This window comes from Calliphora vicina, chromosome 3 (assembly GCF_958450345.1).
Source record: "Calliphora vicina chromosome 3, idCalVici1.1, whole genome shotgun sequence".
Lineage (NCBI taxonomy): Eukaryota > Metazoa > Arthropoda > Insecta > Diptera > Calliphoridae > Calliphora > Calliphora vicina.
Genome location: NC_088782.1, coordinates 42,612,168 through 42,637,953, shown reverse-complemented (window position 1 = coordinate 42,637,953; position 25,786 = coordinate 42,612,168). Strand labels below are relative to the sequence as shown.

The 25,786-nt window shown below is 25.6% G+C and overlaps 1 protein-coding gene across 2 annotated transcripts in view; it reads left to right on the top strand.

The window, feature by feature from the left end:
* The window catches only part of LOC135953265 (arginine kinase 1), a 55,871-nt gene that overhangs the window by 21,627 nt on the left and 8,458 nt on the right, over positions 1 to 25,786 (top strand). Inside the window, exon 1 of one of the 2 annotated variants that reach the window (XM_065503065.1) lies at positions 12,313 to 12,464. The exons of the other annotated variant lie outside the window; for it this stretch is intronic. The gene's annotated coding sequence lies outside the window, so the exon portion shown is untranslated. Of the gene's footprint in view, positions 1 to 12,312; positions 12,465 to 25,786 lie in introns of those variants that run through there. 2 annotated transcript variants of the gene reach the window in all.

The window sequence follows — 25,786 nt, the reverse complement described above, 5'->3', positions numbered from 1 at the left end:
ATAGATATCACTGTACCAAATTTTATGCAGATTGGCCGATAATTGATCATAGCTCCCCTATAAGACCCATTTCCGAAAAAAGATATTAACCTTAAAAAATATTAAAAACATATCGATATCAAAATGAAATTACGCACAGATCAGTAATTTGTATCCAGTAATCATACTTCTGGATTTTGTGAATATTGGTCCATATTTAACCATAGCTCCCATATAAGGTCTACTCCCGAAAATCGCTAAAATCCTCATAAATATCTTACAAATATAGTTATCAGGTTGAAATTCAAAACAAATTTATTCAATATATGTATACAAAAATCGGCATAGCTCCCATATAAGGTCCACTCTTGTTAATAGCGTTGTTTATATAAAATTCTACAAAAATAGCCCTTAAATACTTAGGACCATAATAGGTCATAGCATCCATATATTAAACCAAAATAGTACACAGATCAGTAATTTGTATTCAAAAATCATAATACTGAATTTTGTGAATATTGGTCCATAATTGGCCACAGCTCTCATATAAATACATAAAAATCACGTAAAAATATTTTATGACAATCGAATCATAATAGGTCATAGCTCCCACATAAGTCCCACAACCAAATATTTTGAAATTTGTCTAAATATATTTGTATATCCTTTTCTATACTCTGTTTCTTCACTTGAGGTTAAAAGGGAAAAATATTGATCCAAACGTATTAACTAATTATTAAGTATATAAATTGTTAAATTTTTAAATTGTTAAATTGCTGAATTAGATACAATTTTTTGTACATTTGAAATAAAATATCTTCTGCGTAAACTAGTCTTTCTAACAATTGTTATATTATTTCAGTTTTTATACCATCATATTTAGGTGGAGGGTATTTAAGATTCGGCACGGCCGAATATAGTACTCTTACTTGTTTTTATTCGATTAGAAATTTTCAGTAGAAATTCAACAACTCCGGTTAAAACTCGGAAATTCTTTTTTTTGTGAGTCCAGTCAACTGTAATAAAAAAGCTCCCTAAAGTATGCAGTACAAATTTAGATATTTTATTTGCTAATAAATAAGAACAGGCAAGTGTATGTGGGTTGGAGGAACTAGAAGAACTAACATTAGTAAATGCTACCGGGCGAAGCCGGGGGGCGATCAACTAGTAATTATAATAAAAACAAGTAAGAGAGCTATATTCGGCTGTGCCGAATCTTATATACCCTTCACCAAATTATACTTCAAAATACAAATTTTAAATAATTTTTAGGTAACCAAAATTTTTTTTCCAGTTGTTTTTTACATTTTTTGAAAAAAAAACAATTTTTGAATTGTTATTTTAAATTTAAAAAAAAATTTTTTGTATTTTAATTTTGTTTGATGTAAAAAAAATTTGGGTTAAAAAATATTTTTTCCGATTTTGACCCATTGTAGGTCCAACTTACTATGGTCTTATATAGGTCGTTGTAAAGGTCTTTGAAATAACTATCATTAGATATCCATATTGTCAAAAATAGGTAAAAAAATCGAGGTTGTCATGGTTTTTCCTCATATCTCAGTCATTTGTGGACCGATTTTGATGATTTTAAATAGGAAACTTCTCGAAAGCATGTCTGACAGAATAATTGAAGATTTGGATCCCGAAGATATCTGGGGTCTTCAGAAAATTGATTTCAACAGACAGACGGACAGACAGACGGACGCACATGTCTTAATCGACACCGCTATCTATAAGGATCCAGAATATATACATATACTTTATAGGGTCGGAAAATTATATTTTGGAAATTACAAACGAAATGACAACTTATATATACCCTTCTCACGAAGGTGAAGGGTATAAAAATCGAACTAAGAAATGGTGAAGAATAATTCTAAGAATGTTTAACAGAATTTAATTCTAATTTACAATCCTACATTCTACTGTAAACAAAAGAAAAACAAAATATTTATAAACAATATGAAATGAAAAGAACAGTGATTATTATGTAATCGAAATCTACTAGATTACGTTTCGATTATTTTTATTATTTCATGTTGTTTTTTTCATATACTGCAGATATTCTATGTAAAATCATATACATATTCATACATGTCTCATAACGAATGCGATTTTTATATACAAAGAGCCGGAAAAAAGTAAAAAAAACTAAATAATTTTGGCAAAATTTCAATATTTTTTTTGTTGTTTGTTGACTTTTTAAATAAATCAACGAACTTTTTGTACTGGCTGCTGTTATTTTGACACAAACAAAAAAAATAATAAGAGAAAAAAGGTACTAACGTCAAGTTCAAGTTTATTGAAAATTTCAAATATTTTTTTTTTTTTTTTCAAAAACACTCTTAGCTATATTAACTTTTGAATAAACAAATATATTAATGTTTATATACCGTCTAATATATAGAGAAACCTAGATATACATATATATCTTATGTTTATAGTATGTTCCAAGTGTTTACGTACTATTTTTCATTTTCATCTTAATATCTAGTAATTTTCGTAGAAAATTATTTGGCATAAACAATTCTAAAATAACACCTTACAATATTTAAATGAACATTTTATTTTAATATCTAATTTACAAGTTTTTAATTCAATTTAATATTTAGTATTTGCACATAGTCTTAGTTAATAATCCCCTTGATCTGTAGAGCTTAACGGAATTGAAATGAAAAATGTTTTTTAAGTCCCTGTATTTTTCAAACAATATTAATATTTAATTGTTTTAATATAACTGACAAGTTTAACAGCAATTCAAATCTAACAACAAATTTAATTTCAATTCGTTTTTATAGAATTTCAATTAAAGTAGTACGAGTATATTTCTTATATCGTAGAATCGTAGAACCGATATCAATAAAGATAATAATAAAGATAAACCTGTCAGACCGCTTCTGTAGATAATCGGTCAAATGTCAAATGAAATTAAGAAAATCAAAATTACTATCCATTTCAAACAAAATGTGTGACAGGCCTGAATATTTAGGGCAAAATTTATTCGAATAAACAATGAAATTAATAACACTATACAAAATAAAATTATCAGGAGTGCCGCTAATCAACATATGTATTTATGACTGCACAATCAGTATTCTGGGGGGACATTTGTATGGGAGCTAGGTGAAATCATCGACCGATATAGCTTATTTTCAATACCAAACAAACCTTATCAACAAACCTTAGCTACATCGTCTTAGAATCTTATAAGAACCCAGGATACTTTTTGGTACTACAACCAATATTTCGAAATGTTACAAATGCAATTACAAAATCCATACAACCGCAATGTTTTTTGATGCTGGCTAAAAAACAAAAAAAGAGTAATACAAAATGAGCTAAGTCCCAAAACTGGACTTATAACTCGCTAACGCTCTTTTTCTAAACTGCGAGTATTTATTCATTATAAATCATATAAAATAAGTAATAAAATATCGAACCCTTGCGCCAAATTATGGTAAGCGACAAAACAGAAATTTTACAGGAGAAGGTTTTTTTTTTATTATTTTGAAATTTATACTTAGAACTAAAAATTGTATGATGCGATATAATATAATTTCGTTCAAGCTATTTGTCTATTTTTCAAAAATATTTATAACTTTTAAATTAAAAATTCATGGAATACTTTATTGAAAAATATGACAAAAAATGTTTTTTATTGAATTTTTGCATAGATAAAAATTTTTCGAATTGAAATTAAATTTTTATTTATAAATAGTTTTTAATGAAATTTCACAGTTATGTAGATTTTTCTATTTAAAATGGGAAAATATAAACGAATTTTGAAATTTATTATCAGCAATCCCGCAATTCCCAAAAAATTTTTGAAAAATTCCAAAAATGGGAATTTTTAGTTTTTTATCCATACCAGGGTCTGGCTTATCGGGACCCTTTACAAAATAATTAGAAACATGTTGAGCCACCTAAAATCGGTTAATATATTTTGATATCGAAATTGCGATTTGATAATTTTTGCCCTAAAGTTTTATTTTACATAAAAAATAGGTGTTTTTTTGAAAGGACCTGGTACCCTCGGTAACAACAATTTTGAAATTTGTTTTCTTTTAAAATATTTTATGAAAACTTAGCTTTCAGAAAGCAGAAATTCCATATACATCCTCTTAGAAATTTTTTGCGATAACTTAAAAGTTATTTTTTCCCAAAAAATTAGCGAAAAATCGACTTTTTAAAATTTTTTAAATTCAAATACATATAACTTTGGACTTAGTCATTATTTTTAAACAATTCTTTTTCTATTTGACACATACATGTGTTGTTAACCTTCGCTTTACCAATACCCACCCGGGTGACCACATCGATTTTATTGGTTTAATATTTTTTTTAATTTTGTTTCGATTTAAATGAAATTTGTACTCACTGAACAAATTCTAGAGTTCTATAGAATTTAATAGAACCATTTTAAACTTTTTATAAGATTTTTTCAATTTTTTAAAATTTCGTTCGTCGCATATATTTATAAAAGTGTAGTGTCACCCGGGTGGGTATTGGTAAACCATGTACATAAAAAACCTTTGGTAAAGCGAAGGTTAAATAAAGGTAAACTGGAGAAAATCAGGAAATATTTGGATACGCTGTTATCAAAAAACTGGAGTATTGTGGGTAAAAATGTTGAAAATTTAATTTTCAAATGCGAATATCTCCTAAGCTATAAGAGATAAATGATAGCTACGACGAGGTAGCGATTCTATATGTGTATTTTTTTTAAATCGGAACTCAAACCAAGAAATATTATCGTTTTAAAAATGTAACATACCCGAGGTGCCCTATTTTGAGGGCCCTTGGTAGCGACCCTGGTGGGCCCATGAGGTCCACGTTCAAAACTTAAACTCGACAACACTTCTTCTTTGCGCATGTGACATTTCATTCAAACCAATCTAACCATTTAGAAGTTACAGATTTATTTCCCTCTTTTTTTTCTATACCCCAGTGTGTCGCTTACGATAAAATATAAACATTGACTTACGATAAAATCTTACCCCCTATATTTTTGAAGTTATTAACAATTTTGATATTCTGAGAACGCTAAACAATAAAAAAAAAATTTAAAAATGTCGCTTACGATAATTTGGCGCTAAGGGCTTGATATATTTAAAGCAAACGATTTTACAAAATTTGTTGTAATAATATTTTTTTTATTTTTTTTTTGTAGAAAATTGTGATTCTTTTTACAAAATTATAAAACATATTGAATTCTATTTTACAAATAGAAACTAATTTGTACAGTTTGAACATAAAATACCAAAATTTTAAAAATTAGAAAAAAACAAGTAAGAGTGCTATATTCGGCTGTGCCGAATCTTATATACCCTTCACCAAATTATACTTCAAAATTTTAAATATTTTTAGGTAAACAAAATTTAATTTTTTTTCCAGTTGTTTTTTGAATTTTTTGGAAAAAAAAATTTTTCGATTGTTATTTTAAATTTTTTTTTTAAATTTAAATTTTTTTTTTTTAAATTTAAAAAATTTTTTTTTTTAAATTTTAAAAATTTTTTTTTTTCAAAATTTTTTTCCCGATTTTGACCAATTGTAGGTCCAACTTACTATGGTCTTATATACGTCGTTGCAAATGTCTTTGAAATATCTATCATTAGATATCCATATTGTCTATATTAATGTCTTAGTAATCCAGATATAGGTAAAAAATAGGTTGTCTTGGTTTTTTCCTCATATCTCAGCCATTTGTGGACCGATTTTGCTGATTTTAAATAGCAAAATTCTTGAAAGCATGTCTGACAGAATTATTGAAGATTTGGATCCCGAAGATATCTGGGGTCTTCAGAAAACTGATTTCAACAGACAGACAGACAGACGGACATGGCTTAATCGACTCCGCTATCTATAAGGAACCAGAATATATATACTTTATAGGGTCGGAAATGAAAAATGTAGAAATTACAAACGGAATGACAAACTTATATATACCCTTCTCACGAAGGTAAAGGGTATAATAAAAATAAAATTTTATAATTCATAATATTTGTTAAAAATTGTATTATTTAAAAAATTTTAAATTTTCGAATTTCAAATAATTTTTTTTTTCAATTTGAAATCTATTTTTTTGGAATTTGTTTAGGAATATGTTTTACAAAATTATCAAACGGTCTGAATTTTGTAAAACAAATGGGTACTAATTTTTAAATATACATTTTGAAAATAAAATACCAAAATTGTTTTATGTATTTTTTTTTTTTAAATTAAAATTTTTTTTCGGAATTCAAACAAGTTTTTTTTTTGCAGTTGGAAATCTATTTTTTTTTTTGGAATTTGTTCAGAAAAATGTGATTCGTTATACCAAATTTTCAAACGTTTTGAATTTTATTTTACAAATGAGAGAGTAATGAATTAAAATGTTATTTACACATTGACATTTTAACAACATAAATAAGTGATTAACACTTTCGCTTACAAATAGGAACATTTATTTGTAAATATTTTTCAATTATTTTCTAAACGTTTTAAAACAAATAAGAGAGCTATATTCGCCTGTGCCGAATCTTATTACCCTTCACCAAATTATACTTCAAAATAAAAATTTTAAATATTTTTAGGTAAACAAAATTTTTTTTTTCCAAAATTGTTTTTTTTTTCATTTTTTGGAAAAAAAAATTTTCGAATTGTTTTTTTTAAATTTAAAAATTTTTTTTTTTGGTTTTTAAAATTTTTTTTTTTAATATTTTATTTATAAATGTTATGAATTGAAATCAACTACTTATAATGAAACTTGTTGCTGAGTGTTTTTTTAAATAATTCAAATTTTTAACATATTTTTCAATTTAACAAAAATTATATGGACAAATATTAAGAAAAATATTAAATATTTAATTCCGAATAAATAAATAATACAATTTTGAACATAAATTTTAATTTGTAAAAAAAAGAGTTTGAAAAACTAAAATTTCATTTAGTAAAATTAAACTGGAAAATTTTTGAAAATTTTAATTTTTTTCATAATTTCAGAATTTTTTAAACATTAACGTTTCGTTTTACAAAATAGTACCCACAAATTTAAAAATACACTTTCTGTTTATAGCTAAAGAATTTATAGTTATTTTTTGTAAATAATATTTAGCTACAAAATTTAACATTTTTTTAAACTGTTTTGATCCATTTCAACGATAAAGGTTTGAAAAAATTAGTATGAAAGTATTTTTGTTCCTATTTTTCACACAAATTTCTAACAAATGGAAAATAATACATGTATGTTTGCAAACAACTTGAGAAACATTGGAAAACAATGAAGAATTTAAGACAAAATATTTCATACCTAGTCGGTGTTTTAATAATTGTTAATGCATTTGACATAAATTTGTCATTAAGAATTTTAAAAATTATTAAAAAAAAATATAAAAAAATTGATAATTCCCAAAGGTTTTAATAATTAATTTGTTTTTAGTTTTAATTTGACTACGATTTGTATATTACAACAAAAAATAGAATTACGGAACAGCATTCTTTAACAGTGAGAATGGAAATGCAAAAATTCTAAAAAAATATATATTTTATCAGTTTTATTTAATGCAATTCCAGTTCTTTAAATTAAAGACACTATTTAATAGGTAAATAATAAAAATGATTTGAAAATAGGTACCTACATATTTTCAGTTCTTTTTTAAAAAATAAATTATTAAAAATTTCTTAATTGTTCAAATTTAAATACACTACAATTACTATATACATATCTTTAGGAAAAAAAATTCATTCAAAAATAAACTAATTTGTTTAATTTCTTTTTTTTATTATTTGTTTAATAAATTTCTAATTTTCAATCGATTTATTTTGTTTACATTTGCCTTTCGTATAAATAAATCAATTAATTCTACATTTTCATATTTTTTTCACACTAAAAATTCACAGTTTGTCTGAAATCTTAGGATTTTGTTTGGCGAATGAAAGCGAAATACACAGATTTCATAATAATTTGGCGGAATATGCCAGAAAATATTCATAATCGAGCAAAAATATTTATCTATATATTGTGTGCTCGTAACTCGTACCTACAACACGTTCATACATATAAATCTCAATTTAAAAATTATTTTGTCAAGTGGAAAATAAATAAAAAATCAAGACAGACAGAACAGCGACAATAGACGAAAAACCAACAGCTAAAAATCAGCAAACTAAATTCACACATACGATATGAGACAACAACAACAACAAAAACTTAAAGGGAAAAAAGCGAAACAATTGCTTTTAATGAATAGCAAAAACAACAACAGCTATGAATGCAACTAATACAAGTAAAAAAAAAGAAATGAAAATGAGAAAAAAAAAAACAAACTGTTCATCAGTCAAATGCTCCCACACACCCACTTTAATTACACACATACTAAATACAAATGCATATCCCCAAACACACATTCTAAATTAAATAAAATACGTTATGGAACATTCAATTTGAAATGAAACTTCCGTTAATTTTTGATTTGTGTTCATTTTTCTTTATTTTTCTACTATTGTTGTTGTAGTAGTTGTAGTTGACAACGATTACTTTCCGTTTCAAAAAAATGTTTATGAACTTTAAATGTGTTGAAGGGGTTCGAAAATAAAAACAACAACAATAAAAAAAGGGTTAAATAAGAGAGAAATATACAGGGTTTTCTTTTTATTCGAATAGAGAGTACCTCTATATTTTATAGCAGCATCGAAAAGCTTTTTATAGATTTTATTTACGCAAATTGAACGGTATGTTGGCAAGTGTTACCAGATTTTGTTGTAGCGGAGAAAAAAAAACAGGAAATGGGATTAATTTTAAATGGTCAATAATGCAATTTTATATGCTTATCATTAAGAATTTATAATATCCTTTCAAATGATATTTATAGAAAAAAAAAAACAAATTAGAGAAATTTGTCACCGTTACGATGATATAATTGCTGTTTTAAATGTCAAGGTTTAAATTTTTCCCAACCTTCTTGTTGATAAATCCAAGCAAATTCTGGAAAAATCCTTCACAAAATAAAAGCGATAATTTTGAGCTTGTAACTTCCTTAAATGTGAACCGATCTATCTAAATTTGAGCTTTTGCTTAACTTAATAATACGACAAAGAAAAAATGCTTACAGTAAAATGTACATTTTTCAAAATACATATTACATACTTTTAGATTTAATTCCGAAAAGAATATAATAATAAATTAATTAAATTCTAAAAATAGAAAACAAACTAAAAAATATTTGTTACTATAAAATTGGAAACAATGGAAACTTAGGTTTTATTTGAACAAAAAATGCTGGTCCTTTTAGTGACTTAGTATTTTGTTGTTGGTTATATCTAGTTATTTATTACTAATCCACAGCAACGATGAATTGAACCAATAAAATAATAATTTCCTTCGTGGTATAATTTTGTGTCCGTATTGTAGGTGGCCCCTCAAAGTCTCAAAGTTTTTAAAAAAATCGCCAAAAATTCATTTCTGTTTTTAAGTTTTTTCCCAAAAAAGTTTCTATATTTTATAGAAAAAAAGTTTCTACGGGACTATATACAATTTGTATATGATCTGGAAAGAGAAGTTAATGCAAAAGAGTGTAAAATAAAATTTGGCACCCAATGTCCGATTACATTGTCCCCCCAGTCCTATTCAAACTTGGCCAATTTTGAAACAATATTTTAGTTTTGAGTAAAAATTTCTAAAAATGCAAAGCACTGATTCTCGAAAAAGCCCCATATTTGTATAGCCCAATATGTTGTTTAAATATATACATACAAAGCTTTTTATACCCTTCACCTTCGTGAGAAGGGTATATATAAGTTTGTCATTCCATTTGTAATTTCCACAATATAATTTTCAGACCCTATAAAGTATATATATTCTGGATCCTTATAGATAGCGGAGTCGATTAAGCCATGTCCGTCTGTCTGTTGAAATCAATTTTCTGAAGACCCCAGATATCTTCTGGATCCAAATCTTCAATGATTCTGTCAGACATGCTTTCGAGAATTTTCCTATTTAAAATCAGCAAAATCGGTCCATAAATAGCCGAGATATGAGGAAAAAACCAGGACAACCTCGATTTTTTACCTACAGTACGGGCTCGATTTGTGCAACTACCTATTATTGCAACTGACCGATTAGCGCAACAGCCTATTTTTTAACATTAGAGTCTTTATAACTGCAACTTTTTTCAAAAAACAGACGCGATAAGTGCAACTTTATTTTTTTTTCATATGTAATATTATTCAGAAGTTATTCTATTCTCTTCTCTATTTATTCTGGTTGTTTTTTTAATCAGAAGCGTAATTCAAAACTATTTGCTAAATCATCGGCACCTAAAAAATACTTTCACGACGACACTGCTCTCATAAAGAATTTTGGCTGTTTATTCAAGTTATTTTTTATTATTTTTTTATTTATTCGAGTACATATTACATATATTTACACCATTTATTTTTACTTTGTTATGTTTAATAAATGAATTAATTACTTTTTATTAATTAAATTGCATGTTTTTTTTAAAAAAAGAATAAAAAATAATAGCGTATATAGTGGTTGCTTATTGCAACATTTCGAATATCGCAACAACCTCGATTTCCTTTCGGTTGCGCAAATCGAGCCAGTACTGTATTTTTGATCTATATATATGTGGATTACTAAGTCATTAATATAGACAATATGGATATCTAATGATAGATATTTCAAAGACCTGTGCAACGATATATAAAACCATAGTAAGTTGGACCTACAATGGGTCAAAATCGAAAAACCAAAATTTTTTTACACTAAATATTAAAAAAAAAATTTAAAAAATAAAAAAAAAAATTTTAAAATTTTAAATTTTAACCCGTTTTTTTTTTCGCAAAAAAAAATTAAAAAACAAAAATTTTTTTTTTAAAATTTAAAAAAAAAATTAAAATAACATTTCGAAAATTGTTTTTTTTTTTTTTTTAAATAAAAAAACTACTTTGGAAAAAAATTAATTTTGTTTACCTAAAAATATTTAAAATTTGTATTTGGAAGTATAATTGGCTGAAGGGTATATAAGATTGGGCACAGCCGAATATAGCTCTCTTACTTGTTTACTATCACACTGTACACAACGTCAGAGTGGGCATTTCTCTAAAAAATTTTGTTATGTATGAATTTTACATTAATAAAAATTTTATATTTTTCTAGATGAAAAATCATATCATAATTTTTTTAATTTTTAAGGTCATACGACTTGCTCAGCTTTAGTGTAGCTACAATTTTGCAAAATATTGTTTGTGAAAAATTAAGTGTCTATGTAAGTTATTCGAAATAAGTGTAAAAAAAAATGATTCTTAATATAATATTTTTTTTATCTTCAATCTAATTTCAAAACTACGAATGTTTTATAGATTTAACATAGCTTAAATTCTTAAGGTTTTTAATTATTAAATTATTAAATTAGAAACCCTTAAAAAGGCTAGACCAACTAAATATATGTATGTAGTTATTTTAAACATCTTTTAAAACGATGGTAAAATTATAACACAAATTATTTGAAAAAAAATTGACTTGGAATAAAAAGATTTTTTAATTTCCTCCAGGAAAAGGAAAAAGCAATTATGAAATGTGTACTTTTTTTTGTATAACTTTAAAAATATTTATTTAAATAAGAAACTTATTTTATCCAATACTGTATTGTACTAATTAAGTCTGTCATTAAGTACTTGTGCTTGACTTTAATTGTTGAATTATACAAATGAATCACCATCTTATGTTTAAATGTAGATTTTACACAAATGACAAGAGTCATAAGTAAAATGAGCTAAACATGGATAGTTAACAATCTAAAAAAAATGTACTCTTTAGATTACCAGTAAAACTTATTTAGATATTTTAAATTTGAAAAAATTATTAAAAAGGAATTTTAACTAATTTAAAGTCCTAAATCTCGAGTAAATTGCATAGCAATATGGCAGCCTTATTTTAGTCAAAGGGATATTTTTTCAAAAGCACACGAACTTGCCTCGTCACTTTGCAGGAGGCTTTTTCTATAAAAAATTCCTGCTATAAATTATACTCTTTGGGCTTTTATAGCAACTACACACACACATTTTTAAACACAAACAACAATTTGTAGGAGAGTGTAGTATGTATATAATTTTGACTCTCTATGAGGCGCTTTTTTTGTTGTTGTTGTTGTATGTTTCCTAAAGTAATACACAATGATACATATATATTTAAAAATACATATTTACCCACAGTTTATAGAACTTTTTTTATGTTTAACAATAGGAATTGTTTTTGCTGCTTGGTTGTTTTTTCTTCTTTCAAACAAATAATAGTTTTTGTTTTTATTTTTTTTTTGAATATGTGCTTAATACGTTGCATTAGTGTAGGTGAATAAAACGTATATTTTTGAGAGAGTGTATGTGTGTTGGTGGGGCATTTTGAAAGTGAATTTTTGAAAAGCGAAGTGTTGCAGTAAAGTCAAGCAAACGTTAAGATCATTGTAACGTTGAACGTTGAATTCTGCGGTTGCAAAAGTTCTCTAAAGGTGAGCTAAAGAAAACAACTTATAAATTATATTTTTTTTAAATAATTAAAGAAGCAAAAAAAATGTTAAGTCAAGAACTTTAAAGAAAAAATATTTTCAACTTGTGTTAACGACAAAATCTTATATTTCAAAAAAGCTTGTATTAGCTTAAAGTTGTGTTAAAAGCAAAGTTTAAATTTTGAGGAACATTTGAAAAAAAAATTCAACGGTGAGATCGAATTTTTGTGTAAATATTTCTAGTAACAAAAGAAAGAAAGAAAAAAAGTAACGAAGAATTTTGTGTACAGTGTTTTGGTTATTTAGCAAAAATCTGCAAAAATTGTTTTGGTTGGCCAACAATAACCGGTTACCGGCTTGTGAAAACCGGTATAAAATGTTACTGTATGTATCTTATGTAGTGTGAAGTGTTTGAAATCATTTTTGTGGCTTGTATGGTGATTCATAAATTGCATTTTCTTTTATCTTGTTTTACTTTTATGGTTTGCAAAAGCAAATTAAAAACGTTTACAAAATAAATTTTATTACTGTACCGGCTGTTTAACCTTGGCAAGTGTCTTTACCATGGTTTTTTGTCTTAAATTACATTAAGTAAAAATAATTAAATTCTGTTTTTGTTTTTTTTTGGCTTGTCTGAGAAAAAAATCAACAACAAATTTGTATTAAACAGTTGGCAGTGTTGCATAATACAATACATTCTCTAGTATTGTTTAAACAATTTCAAAATAAATTTGCAAATTATTGTTGTTTTTTTTTTAATTGAATGACTCTGTCAGCAGCCATATGTTGTTTTGGTTGGCAAATTTTTACACTGAGATAAATGTTTGAGGTAAAATTAAAGAAATTTTGAAAATTTTAGAAAAATTTATCAATAAAAAACGAATTTTTTTTATGAAAAATATTGGTACATTTAAAATAAAGCAATAGGTATGAGTGGGAAACAAATTAAAATTTCAAATTATGTAAACAATTTTGAATTAATTTTAAATTTTTAAACAAAAAAAATTTAATTTTGAAATTTTTTTTAAGAATTTCAAATAATTTTAAAAATTTTTAGTGAATTTCCAAATTTTTAAACAAATTAACAAACATTAAGACTTATTTCTATTTTGAATGAATTTCAAATTGTTAAAAAAAAAATTCGCAAACAAATTTAAGATTTTTATTTAAATTTTGGAATATTGGAAATGGTATTCAATATTTTTATACATATTCGAAGTTTTTATTGTAAAAATTTAACAATTTTAAATTCATTAAAAATTTTTTAAAAAACCTACAAAAAGTTTAAGATTTTTATTTCAATATTATGATTTATTCAATGACTTATAATAAAAATCGAATTAAATTCTTATAGAATTTTAACAATTTTTAATGAATTTCTAATTTTAAGGCAAATTTACAAAGTTTTAAATTTTATTTCAATTTTGAAATATTTGAAATTGTATTTGATATACATATGTTTTACATATTTCAAAGATTTACATATAATAATAATCAAATTAATTTTTCAAATAATTTTAAAAATTTTGAAAGAATTTCGAATTTAAAATAAAAAATTTACCAATAATTTTTAGGATTTTTATTTCAATATTAAAATATTGGAATTTTTATTCGATATTTGTTTACATATTTTAAAGATTTATAATAAAAATCAAATTCATTTTTCAAATATTTTAAACAATTGTGAATGAATTTCAAAGTTACCAAAAATTTTTAAGATTTTTATTTTCAATATTAAAATATTTGAAATTTTATTCAATATTTGTTTACATATTTTAATGATTTATAATACATTCAATGTTAAAATGTGTAGTTTTCTAAAAATTTTGAACATATAAAGCATTTGCATTGTGAATAGTTTTATTTTTATTGTGAATAATTTTCATTTTATTGTGAATACTTCTATTCTATTGAAAGTGAAAAAGAATTTACTTATTATTAATAAAAATATTGCTTCTCATATTGAAATAAAATCAAAATTTATCTCAATTCTTAAAAGTTTTGAAATTGCTTTTGATATTACTAAAGAAAAGCTCAAATTCGAAAGTTTTCAATTGTTTACAGGTAAATAACCGATTATGTACGACTTCTGATAGCTATGAGTGTCGACCACTTTCGTAAATATAAAGATAAATATTAAAATATATTTTTGTGTAAAATAATTCGATATTTGCCAAATCTATCTGACAAGTCTCTCTATATATAAAGTAAAGTGAATAGTAAATAATATTTTCCTATGATATTCAAAAAAATTTGTATAAATAAATATTCGACTTAATTTATTTTGAACATAGACAGAAAGTTTCATAAAAAAGTTTCAAAAAATATTTTCATTAAAAAATTATGTCTAAAATTGTAAATTCTAACAAAACATATCAAATTACAATAATAATTCCCTTGTTTATGTTTAAAATAAATCCACATAGCCAGAATGTCTATAAATAGTTACACACACCGGCCGGTCTAAAATGTTAAACAACCACAAAAATTTTTGTATGGTTTTTGCTAAAAATATTAAACAATCTTCGCATACAAATTCAAAAGAAATACCTAAAATATAAACACAAAAATTATTAACTTATGACGCCAACTAAGAGAGAGATAAGCTATTGAATTCATAACCTACTTAGGAGGCGTGTTTTCTCTAAAGATAAAGTATCACCACACATTTCTTTAAGTGCAGAATTTTTTGTTCATATTTTTTTAATAGTGATGATTATTATAGTTAATTATTCAATTGAATTTTATTAAAAAACGTCTCTATCTTAGTTCATAGTATGACTCTCTCATGTACACATGTCTAGTGTTATTTATCTATTTAAATTAAGTGACTGAGTGAAATTTACTGGGCAAAAAAAAAAACATTTCCATTTGCTTGAAATCAAGTGGAACGAACGTTGAACATTCATATTTTTCGTTTCGTTTTGATTTCATTTCATATTTTTTTGCGGTTTTTAAATTATGTCTCTTTTAAAGATGACTCTGTTGGGGGGCCTATTAAATGTGTCGTAGTTATAAAGCCAGACAGGCAATTCAGTGTTTTTTGTTTGTTTTAATACTTTAAGTACTTTTATGACATGTAACTGTCATGTAAATGTTTGCGGAAATTAAAAATGTGAGTTTTCATACACTTTGGAATATGAATTAATTTATTATTTTTATATTAAAATATCACACTTCTACAGTTTGAACCCAATTTATTATATAAAAACTTTCCGTAAGAAACTCCACTTCCCCGCAATTTTCCTTATTGTTTATTTATTCCGGCAACCCAGTAACATTCTTCTTAATTCTTTTACAACCAAAATGCATGACATTAAAAACTGCCAATGCCGCCATTTTTTATTTTACAAAAATGTCTGCCTGCCCTCTCTTTTGTTGACAAGTGCTTTTTCGGTGCATTGCGAAAGTGCAACAACAAAACACACAACAACAAATAAGTTACGCAATGTCATATTAATTGAATTACAAAAGATAGAGAAAATCTAAGCTAAAAAACAACAGTTACTCTGGGAACAAAATTTATAAAAACAAAAAAGGATGGGGTAAAAACTCAAGTTTGGCGCGCAAATCCATAAAAACTATGTAAACAAAATTTATAGTAGAGGGACATTTTTTTTTGCAGAATTTGCAAACGAATTTATGAGAAAGCTTTTTATTACAGCAAAACAGAGAAGAAAAGAAATAGCTTAACATAAAGGTGAAAAACTTGGCTAAACTAAATGTTTGGTTAGTTTGAAATATAGGTGGCGCTTGCTACAAGTAAGAAAACTAAAAATGTTGCATACTTTTAGGATGTAAAATGTTTCGGCTGAGACAAATATATAACGGTACTTGTGGTGAATTTGTTTGATTTCACCAAGAATTTGTATAAGTTTACCACAATTTAGTTTTTCAACACCTTCTAAGTAACACAAATTTAATTTAATGAAAAACTTTAAAAAGTGCACTGTTTTTGTTATCCATAACTCAATGAAATAAAAGTGCTAAGTTTCCATAAATTTTTATGGATTTTAAACCCTTTTTAAACAATTTTTGCAAATTGTGTTTGGAAATTCTATTAAACTAAATAAAACTTTTGCATATATACCAACCATAATTATGGTTTGATTTAAAAATATACACAAAAACAAACGCCTGTGTTCGCATATTAAATATTTATAAATAAATAATAAACTTTTTTAAACGAAAAAAAATACTTACAATATAAAACAAATAATGACTACTACTCTAACTTTAGCCACTAGGCAATAATAATTATTATTACAATTCTGAAGAAAAAAAAACACATTTTTATTTATAAAACTGTTTTTCAACAAACAGCCAGTCAGTCCAATTAAAATTGTAAGTGTTTAAAAAAAACCACAGCCAAAAGAAATATGAAAAAATAACAGCTTTTTTCAACTATATAGGGGGAGTTTTATTATTAAAGAAAAAATAGTAAAAAAAAACACTTGAATATTTATAAATATTTTTAATTTAATCTCTCCAAAACCAACTTATAGATTTTTTTATATTAACAAAAAATTAAATTATATCAAATTTAAAAAAAAATATTAAAATATTTGATGTTAATTTGTAGTAAATTACAAAACAAATTCATTATAAATTTTAATATGCTATGAAATGACCCTTATAAAATGTCTGGTTATTGGCAATAAACTTTAGACAAAAGTAGAAAAAAAACCCAAATTGCTATTAAGCCATAAAAACAAATCTAGCTAAACACTTGCCTTACATTTCTACAATATTGTTAGCCATTATAATACCATACTAATCAATGAATTAACTGAATGACATTTGTTGGCTGTATGTCTTTATTTCTAACTGTTTGTTTGGAAGTAAATAACATAAATATGACTTTGTTAGTTTAAATAACTAATAAAAACTATATTTTTTTTATTTTTTTTTTACATTAAAACAATTGCTAACCACTTTCGATTTTTATTTATAAACAATAGTGGCATCGCAACATTAACAAATTGCCAGCAAAACTGCAATTTTGTATGCCAGTTTTTGTTTTGAGTATTTTTTTAAATGGAATTGTGGTGATTCCATATATCTTACATAATAGTACAATAATAATAAAAAAAAAAACATAAAATAAATACTGAAAAGTGTGCTTGTTTGTTTGCAAAATTATAATTGCATAAATTGTGGGTCATTGAATTGAAAATGTAACTGGAATTTTTAATTAACCAAGTAAAGTTTTTGTTTGTAATAAATTTTACATGTCATAAAAAGTTTGTATGAAAACTATTTTTGTATAATGATGAGACCACCAGGTTAAGAACTACTACCATCCATTTGAATAAATGTGGTACAGTTTAAATGAGAACCAACACAAATTGAAAAGGAATCATTTATTTTAACCCCTGACATAACGAAATATTTAGAAAATTCTAAATTCGATCTTAACTCCTAATGTTTAAAAACGCTTTTAGCTATTAAACTAAAGAAGTATGTTGAAATTACCACAATTTTCTATTCCTCACTTGTTTTAATCCCTGATATATTCTTCATTTTAGACATTTTCCGAAAATTTTGATTTCGATCAGAATTTCTAAAGTCTATGGAAGATGTTTGTTACAAATTGTCGTATTAAATTAAGGAAATTTATTATTTTTAAATAAAAATACCGCAATTTTCTGTTTGTTTCCATTTCTTTTTAAAAACATTACGTTTATAAACACAATTTGCTAATTTTACAATAATATAATAACATAACCTAAAACACGGCGAAAAAAAATAATGTAAACAAAAAGTCGCAATTTTCCATAACCTAAAACAAGGCGAATAAAAAGAATGTAAACAAAAAGCCGCCATGTTTTTTTAAAGTTACCATACTTTAAGCTACATGCCAAAATCCTTATACATTTTGCAGTATTTTTACAAAATTAAAGAATTTGTTTAGAAACTGTTAATTTACTAAATTCAGCTTGAATAGACATTATTTGTTATACAAATTTACTAAAATTTACTTTGTTAAATTTTCTATGGTCATAAAATTCTATTTCAATTATTTGTGTAACTAATTTTGCGGTTTTTCTTAAAATAATAAAAAACTAAATTTTTAAACCACTTCATTTACAATTATGTTACCAAATCTAGATAAATATTTATAGAAAAATAAATATGTATTGCTAAAACTGAAACCATGACTTTATACAACAAATTTATTTCAAAGCAAAGGGATTTCCCTATAAAATTTCAAAAACTGAATCATGACTTAGTTCACAGCACCTAATTCAGTTAAATGGGCAAACTCTGGAATATTTTAATGTTATTTTTCAAAATAAAGGGATTTCCATACAAATTGTCTATACGATTTTGTCTTTAGAAATCCTTAAACAGATTCTTAATAAAATATTGATATTCGTTAAGAAATCTGATAAGTCCTACTATACTGAAAATTAACCCCTAAACATTACCGATATTTAGCTTGTTTAGAATTCTAATATATATCCCTAACTTTTTGTCAAGTGGAAATTTTGCGGTTTTTTATTTTTATCAAGAAGTACGTCTCATATGATTTTTCTCTCTCTTTGTTTTAAATAAACATTTGGCCATAAACTTAAGAACAGCATTATAATTTTATCAAACATTAGTTTTTTTGCAAAAAAAAAATAATAATAAAAAAACGAATGATTGCAGTTTTTTTTTTGCAAGTGTTTAAGATTTAATGTCTTTAATTTCACTTTATTTACAAAGTTAAATAAATAAACAATTTTAAGCAAGAAAATTAAATTTGAAGAAAACGAAAAAAAATAGTTTTAGAAGAGAGTCAGTCGTTTAGTGTTATCTATAATAATATTTCTAATCTAAATATTTAATGGGTAACTGCTCTGTTGAAAACTTTTGAGGTTTTTCATTAAATAAAATACAGTTTTTGTTGTTTTAGTTTGATTTGTTGTAATTGTTGGTTTTTTTTAAAGCTAGTGAGAGTGAGAGAGTAATAATAATAATAACCGATGGCTGGCTGGTTGACTGGTGTTTAGACTTCAGTTAACGTGTGTTTAATTGTTAATCGAATATCATAAGTTGGCATTAACGGTTCGCGTGTTGCAATTTTGTTTATTTCTTAAACAAAAATTAAAAATAAAAAAAAAGAAATGTTAAAAGTTTAAACATTTAGCACGCAGAGTTTTGATTTTGAATATTGAAAATAAAAATTATTCAAGTTTGAATGAAAATAACAGTAAATTAATAAAATATAGCATTTAAATTTTAAAAAAATTTAAGCAATAAAACAAATATATAAAAAATATAAAAAATTTTAAACACAATTTAAGAATAAAAAGTGAAAGTTTTTTTAACAATATAACAAAATAAAACAACTTAAAACGGAAAATTTTAAATATTACTTAAAAAATGTGTTATTTTTTTTAATAAACTTTAAAAAAGGGTTTTGATTTAAAAAACAATTAAACTGCCCTTAAATGTTATATTTCATTAATATTTGTCAGCTGGCGCCTTTAACTTGTTTAATTTATTTACACTGGCAGCTCTAAATAACCGTTAATATAATGCAAATATTTGTCAAATGTCATGTCACTTATTTAATTACTCTTCTTCCTTACTTCCTTTTGGTCGCCATTTTTCTTTGTTTCTATGTAAACAACTGCACGTGAAGTTTACCATGCCAACAGAAATTAGGTATTTTTTTTGTCAATTGTGCAACACGTTTGTCATTAATTTACGAATTAACATCGGTCACCCCTTTTTTGTGATGTTTGTAAGGATTAATTTTTTGATTTGTGCTTTTTGTTAACATTTGAATCCTTCTCATGAAAAATTGTTCTTTTTTATGGGTTATTCCTATGAAACAATTGCAACTAAGTACAAAAGTACAACTGAGGGGTTTAAAATTGTTATTTTTACGGTTTTATTTAAATGAGTATAAAATCGATTTTACAATTAAGTGCATTTTGTTGTAAATATTTAATAACAGGTTATAAATGATGACTAAACTTCACGCAATGAACTGAATTGCAAAGTTAAAGAGTTGCCATTTTAGTAGTCGAAAAGGAATTTGCACGAATAGTGTCTAGAATTTAAACTAGAAAACTTTTTATTTCTTATCTTAACTCTGTGACCTGATTAATTTTCTTTCTCAAATCTATTTAAAAAAAACTAATCACAAGTGTTATAATTTTTCAACATAATGTCAGTTAACATTAGTTGTCAAACTATTGATAAAAGCACTTAAAACTGTAAATCAATTTTTGAGATAATCTTAATTGAATAACTAGTCCAACTATTGTATATATCAGAGTATTTTTCCTAGATTAAATGTCTGGCAATAATACACGAGAAACCTTTTTAAAATTTTGGGTAAAGATAAGACTTTCTTTCAGTAAAACTTCAAAAACTCCTTCAAAAACATGAATATGAAACTAAAACATTTCAAGAAATCACTCAATCATTTAGAAAAGAAAAAAAGATTAAACAATTTGTGCACATGCATGCAATAAACATAAACAAAAAGATAACATTTGCTAAATTAATAAATATTTGTAGAAATAATACGGGATAATTGAGAATTGCAAAAATAAATAAATAAAACTGATATAAAATATAAATAAACTGAAAGAGAAACCATTTGATATTTATGTGTGTGATTATTTAGATAAACTAAGCAAAAATTCTAATAAACAATAGTGATTTTAATTTTATAAGGGTATTTTGGATATTATTAGCTAAATATATTGTTACTGAGAACAAAAGCAAACTGTCATAGAACATTATCTTGAATACTATGCAATACAATATAAATAAAAATTATATTTTCTTAAGTGTTTAGAAAATAGTTTGAGTAAATTAAATTTTTACACCAAGTGTTTTTGTAAACATTTTTTTTATTCCAAAGTTTCATTTTTCTTTTTGTTTTTGTTTAAAAATTTTCCAACAAATTTGTTATTTATTTCATTTAACAATGAAAAGCAAAACAAAAAAAATCCAAATACTTCACTTGTACTCTATGCGTTTTTGTCTTTAAAATTTTCTTTACGCTCTAGTTTTTATGAAAAACTATTGTGTATATTTTTTTTTTTTTTGTATGATTTGCTAACATGCTTTAAATTAATTATTAGTTTAAAAATAATGAAACAACCATAAGTCTGTGATTAATAATATTGAAACAAAGTATACATCTATTTTGTCTAAGTGTACTTTAAAGTTTGACAGTTGTTTTCTATTCTTTGATGCTGCTGCCAGTTGTTTTTATTATTATATTTACTCAATTTGTTTGAATTGACTTTAGAGTTTATTTGTGTGGCTCTTTTCTTTCTAAATTGTTTAATTGCATTACAATTGTCTATTTTTTTATTTTGTTATTTTACTACCACCATATTTATGCACACATTTGTGTTCATATGTTGGTTGATTGTCCATTAAAATCTTTCTCACCCTGTTATGTTGGAGTTTTGACAGCTCTCACAACATAAATTATATGGGGATGTTAAATTGTGTTTACTTTGCCTGATGACGCATCATAGACAGAAAATTTAAAGAGTGTTTTAGTTAAAATATTTGGATAGTTTTAAAATTTAATTGAAATTTTAAGTTAAAATGGGTTTCGTTCATGAATGCAACACTGCTGTACGTCATGGAAAATTATTACCCCCTGTCTATACCTGATAAATTTTTATCATGATAAACGTCAAAATGGTTGTCAAGATAAAAATTATGAAGTATAGTCTCCATTTATTAGTATTATTGCTCTGTTATGACAAAATTGTTAGTGCTTTTGTACAGACAACTTTGTCTTGACAACAAACGTCATTAATTGTTATGATAAATATTTGTATCAAGTATAGACAGGGTGTTAAGAGTGATGTCAACCATCATCATTTTCTTTAAGATGCCAAAAGTGACCGGTTGCTGATTTAGTAACTTATAAATTTACTGCATTTAGCAACGTTCGATTACTGAAGTTGTGAGCCTAAGAACAATTTTAAACATTTCCGATAGAGTGCTATTTGAACAATGTTTTAACATATTTCTTTTATACATGACAAATATTTATCATGACAATAAATGACGTTTGTTGTCAAGACAAAGTTGTCTAAGCAAAAGCACTAACAATTTTGTCATAATATACCTGATGATTTTTTTATTTTGACAACCATTTTGACGTTTATCATGCTAAAAATGTATCAGGTATAGACAGGGCGTAAGAATTTACTTCAAAGTAGTTACTAATTGGCCTTTTTTAAGACAAATTAATATTAGAATTCGAAAAACGCCTAACAAAAACATCCTAAAACAGCTGCATTTGTCAACTTCAATTGATGGCCACTTGAAAAATGTGCGTTTCAAGTGAATATAGAACATTTCCTAACATTTCTCCCACAATACTTGAGTCAACAAGGAATTTTCGAAATATGTATATATGGATATGTCTGACATACAATTAATGATTTCAACATCCATATATCCACACATATTTCCTAACAGCTTGAAAAGAAATTTGTAGAAAAAAAAAAAAAACAAAACTCACGCACATAAAAAAGGAAGCTGTTGAATAAACAGTCATTGAAACAGTCATTCAAAACAAAAATTATGATGTGTTTGTGGTTTTCCAATGAGCGGGCACACCACATCACACATTAGTGTAAATCACACACCAAAGATTGTACAAGGAAAAAACGTAAGCATACAAAAGGAACGAAAGAAAGCAGGCAGGCATTTAGGTGTTGAACAATCTATATCCTGTGTAAAATACAAACAACAAAAAAAACAAAAAGAAACACTTGACTTATATATAAAAATCATACAAACAAATAAATGCTGCTTTGTATTGATGTGCTAAACGTCTCGCTGGCAAAGGCAAAAGATAGGCAACAAGCAACAGCATGGGAGCCGGAGGAATGGGTAGTTCAAAGTACTGAAGAGGTTATGCCTTTATAAATAATTTGTTTGGTGTCAAGGAGCGAGCGAGCTACTTGTACTGTGCCATAGTGTGTTAGTTATAACTCAATAATAAATACAGGCACCTGGGCAATGGTTAGAGAAAAAGGAAATAAGCAAATATTTATATAGATACTAAACGTAAAGGGGGAAGGAAGCATACAAATCTACAGAGACTGGGAGTTGTTTCGATTTAATATACTATCAACAGTATCTTCTTAGAGGCACACGTGCGTATAGAGAGTATATTTTACTCAATATTGTTGTGGCCATTAACCAAAAAAAAAGAGCGTATTATAGACAATTCTAACAACCAAAATGTTGTAAAACTATTTGAGGTTTTGATTTTGTATTGAGTAGGATATTTTTTGTGGCTAAGCCTCAGGGTTTATAACACCTACTTCAGGTCAGATTAAAAAATATCCCGCTTATTCCATAATCTGGTTAAAAAATCAATATGAATTGAAGAATTTAGAGCCTTTTTCAAGGCTCCTGAACTCCTAGAACTTTTTAATATTAATGGGGACATTTAAAATTAGCAATTGCTAATATTTTACTTAAATTATTTTTCACCTACTTAGAAAAAACCCAGCTCCTGCTTACAACTATTTAAATTAAAAGGATTTAAAAACTGTGGCATACTTTTGGGATGCAAAAAACTAAACTTAAATAGAAATACAAACATAAAGCAAAATAAATGTAAAAAATACTAAAATAAAGCCTAATTTTAATAAAACAAACTTGTTAATTAATTTAAAGAACACAAATTAGTTACTTTAACTTAAATTATTTGTATTTTACATAAGAACAAACTCTGCTCCAGCTTTTGACTGAACAATTTAAAAACTGTTGCCTACTTTTAGGAGCCCTGTAAAATAAAACTGAAATAAAACAATAAAACCTGATTTTAAAAGAACAAACCTTTAAATTAATATAAAGAACACAAATATGAAACTTTAAACAAAATTAAACTAATTTTTAAAGAAATTACACAAAAAAATTTATATTTTTAACATTCATAAACATTTTGCCTAAAACAGTACAGTTTTTCCTTAAATACCAAACAATCCACCCCCCACCAAAAACCAAAAAAAAAAACATCCACACCTCTATTTTACCACCCTGTTACACTAGACTTCTTAACAGAATGCATGAATCATAGACATCCATCCCCCTTTTTTCTTTTCAAAATAATCTAACAAATTCTTTGTTAATTGTGGTGTACAAAAGACTTTGTATAACTTTAACATATAAATTCCATAATTTATTGTGTGAAAACTAAAGCTTGTTGCCCTTAAGGAATCAACACACATGGCCTCATACACACTCCTCAAACGAAAAAAAAAAAAAAGAACGAATCCTTTATCCGGTTTCCGTTTCTGTGTCATCACTGTATAACAATAATCCGGCTTAAGTTGTCCGTTTTATTTTCTTTTTGGCCTTTTTTTTTTTTGTTGAGTTCTGTTTAGTTTTGTTGCTTCCCGCACTACAATATAATATTGTCAAGATTTATTGAAGTGTGTATGTATGCTGATAAGTTTTGTGCTCAGTTTGCCAATAAATCAAGTGTATGACTTTTCTTGTGCAGTTTCTTCACGGTCTGCGCTAGTTATGATGAAATTAAATCTAACAATCGTTTGGGGATTTTAATCAGTGCAATCAAAAGCAGTTCGTTTTCCTTTTTTTTCTGTGTGTGTGTGTGCGTCAAAGTAGCGGAAAAAATTAAGAAGATTGGCTGGAATATATTTCAGCAATAGCAGCAGCAGCAGGAAGAGGAAGGAAATGTTTGTAGTTTTCCAATAATATGCCTATGGGGTGTAATTAAAGATTTATGGATATTGAACATGTTTTATGTGCAAGACAAGAAATTAATTTTTATTGCTTATATACATTAATAAAATGGTTTTTTGTTATCTACTACATATGTACATATTTTGGAGGGAGGTATTTTTGGCAAACAATCATGTTAAACAATTGAATAAAAACTATTTTTATGGCCAGGCAATTTGATGAAGATTTTTAAAAGCCTTTCATTTAAGGATATGATGTATACTTTTAGGATGATATATTAAGCTTAAAGGAAACTATTCTAAATGAATAGAAAATATTGAAATAAATTTCAACATTTTAACACATTTCAAAAGATTTTGATTGAAATATTCGTTTAATTTGAGGATCATAAGGTTTCAATATATTGATAAATTAATATAGTACAAAACAAGAGCCTACTTTTAGGGTTGTAAAAAAAATATGCCAAACTAAGAAAAAAATTGCCAGCATATCAAGATATATTTGAGATTCATACGATTTTTTGATACATTTCAAAACTTTGGAGGCATATGTCAATTATAAAGCAAAACTATTGTAAAATCTCTGCATTTTTGTCTAGAAAATCTGTTATTTTTTTTTTGCTT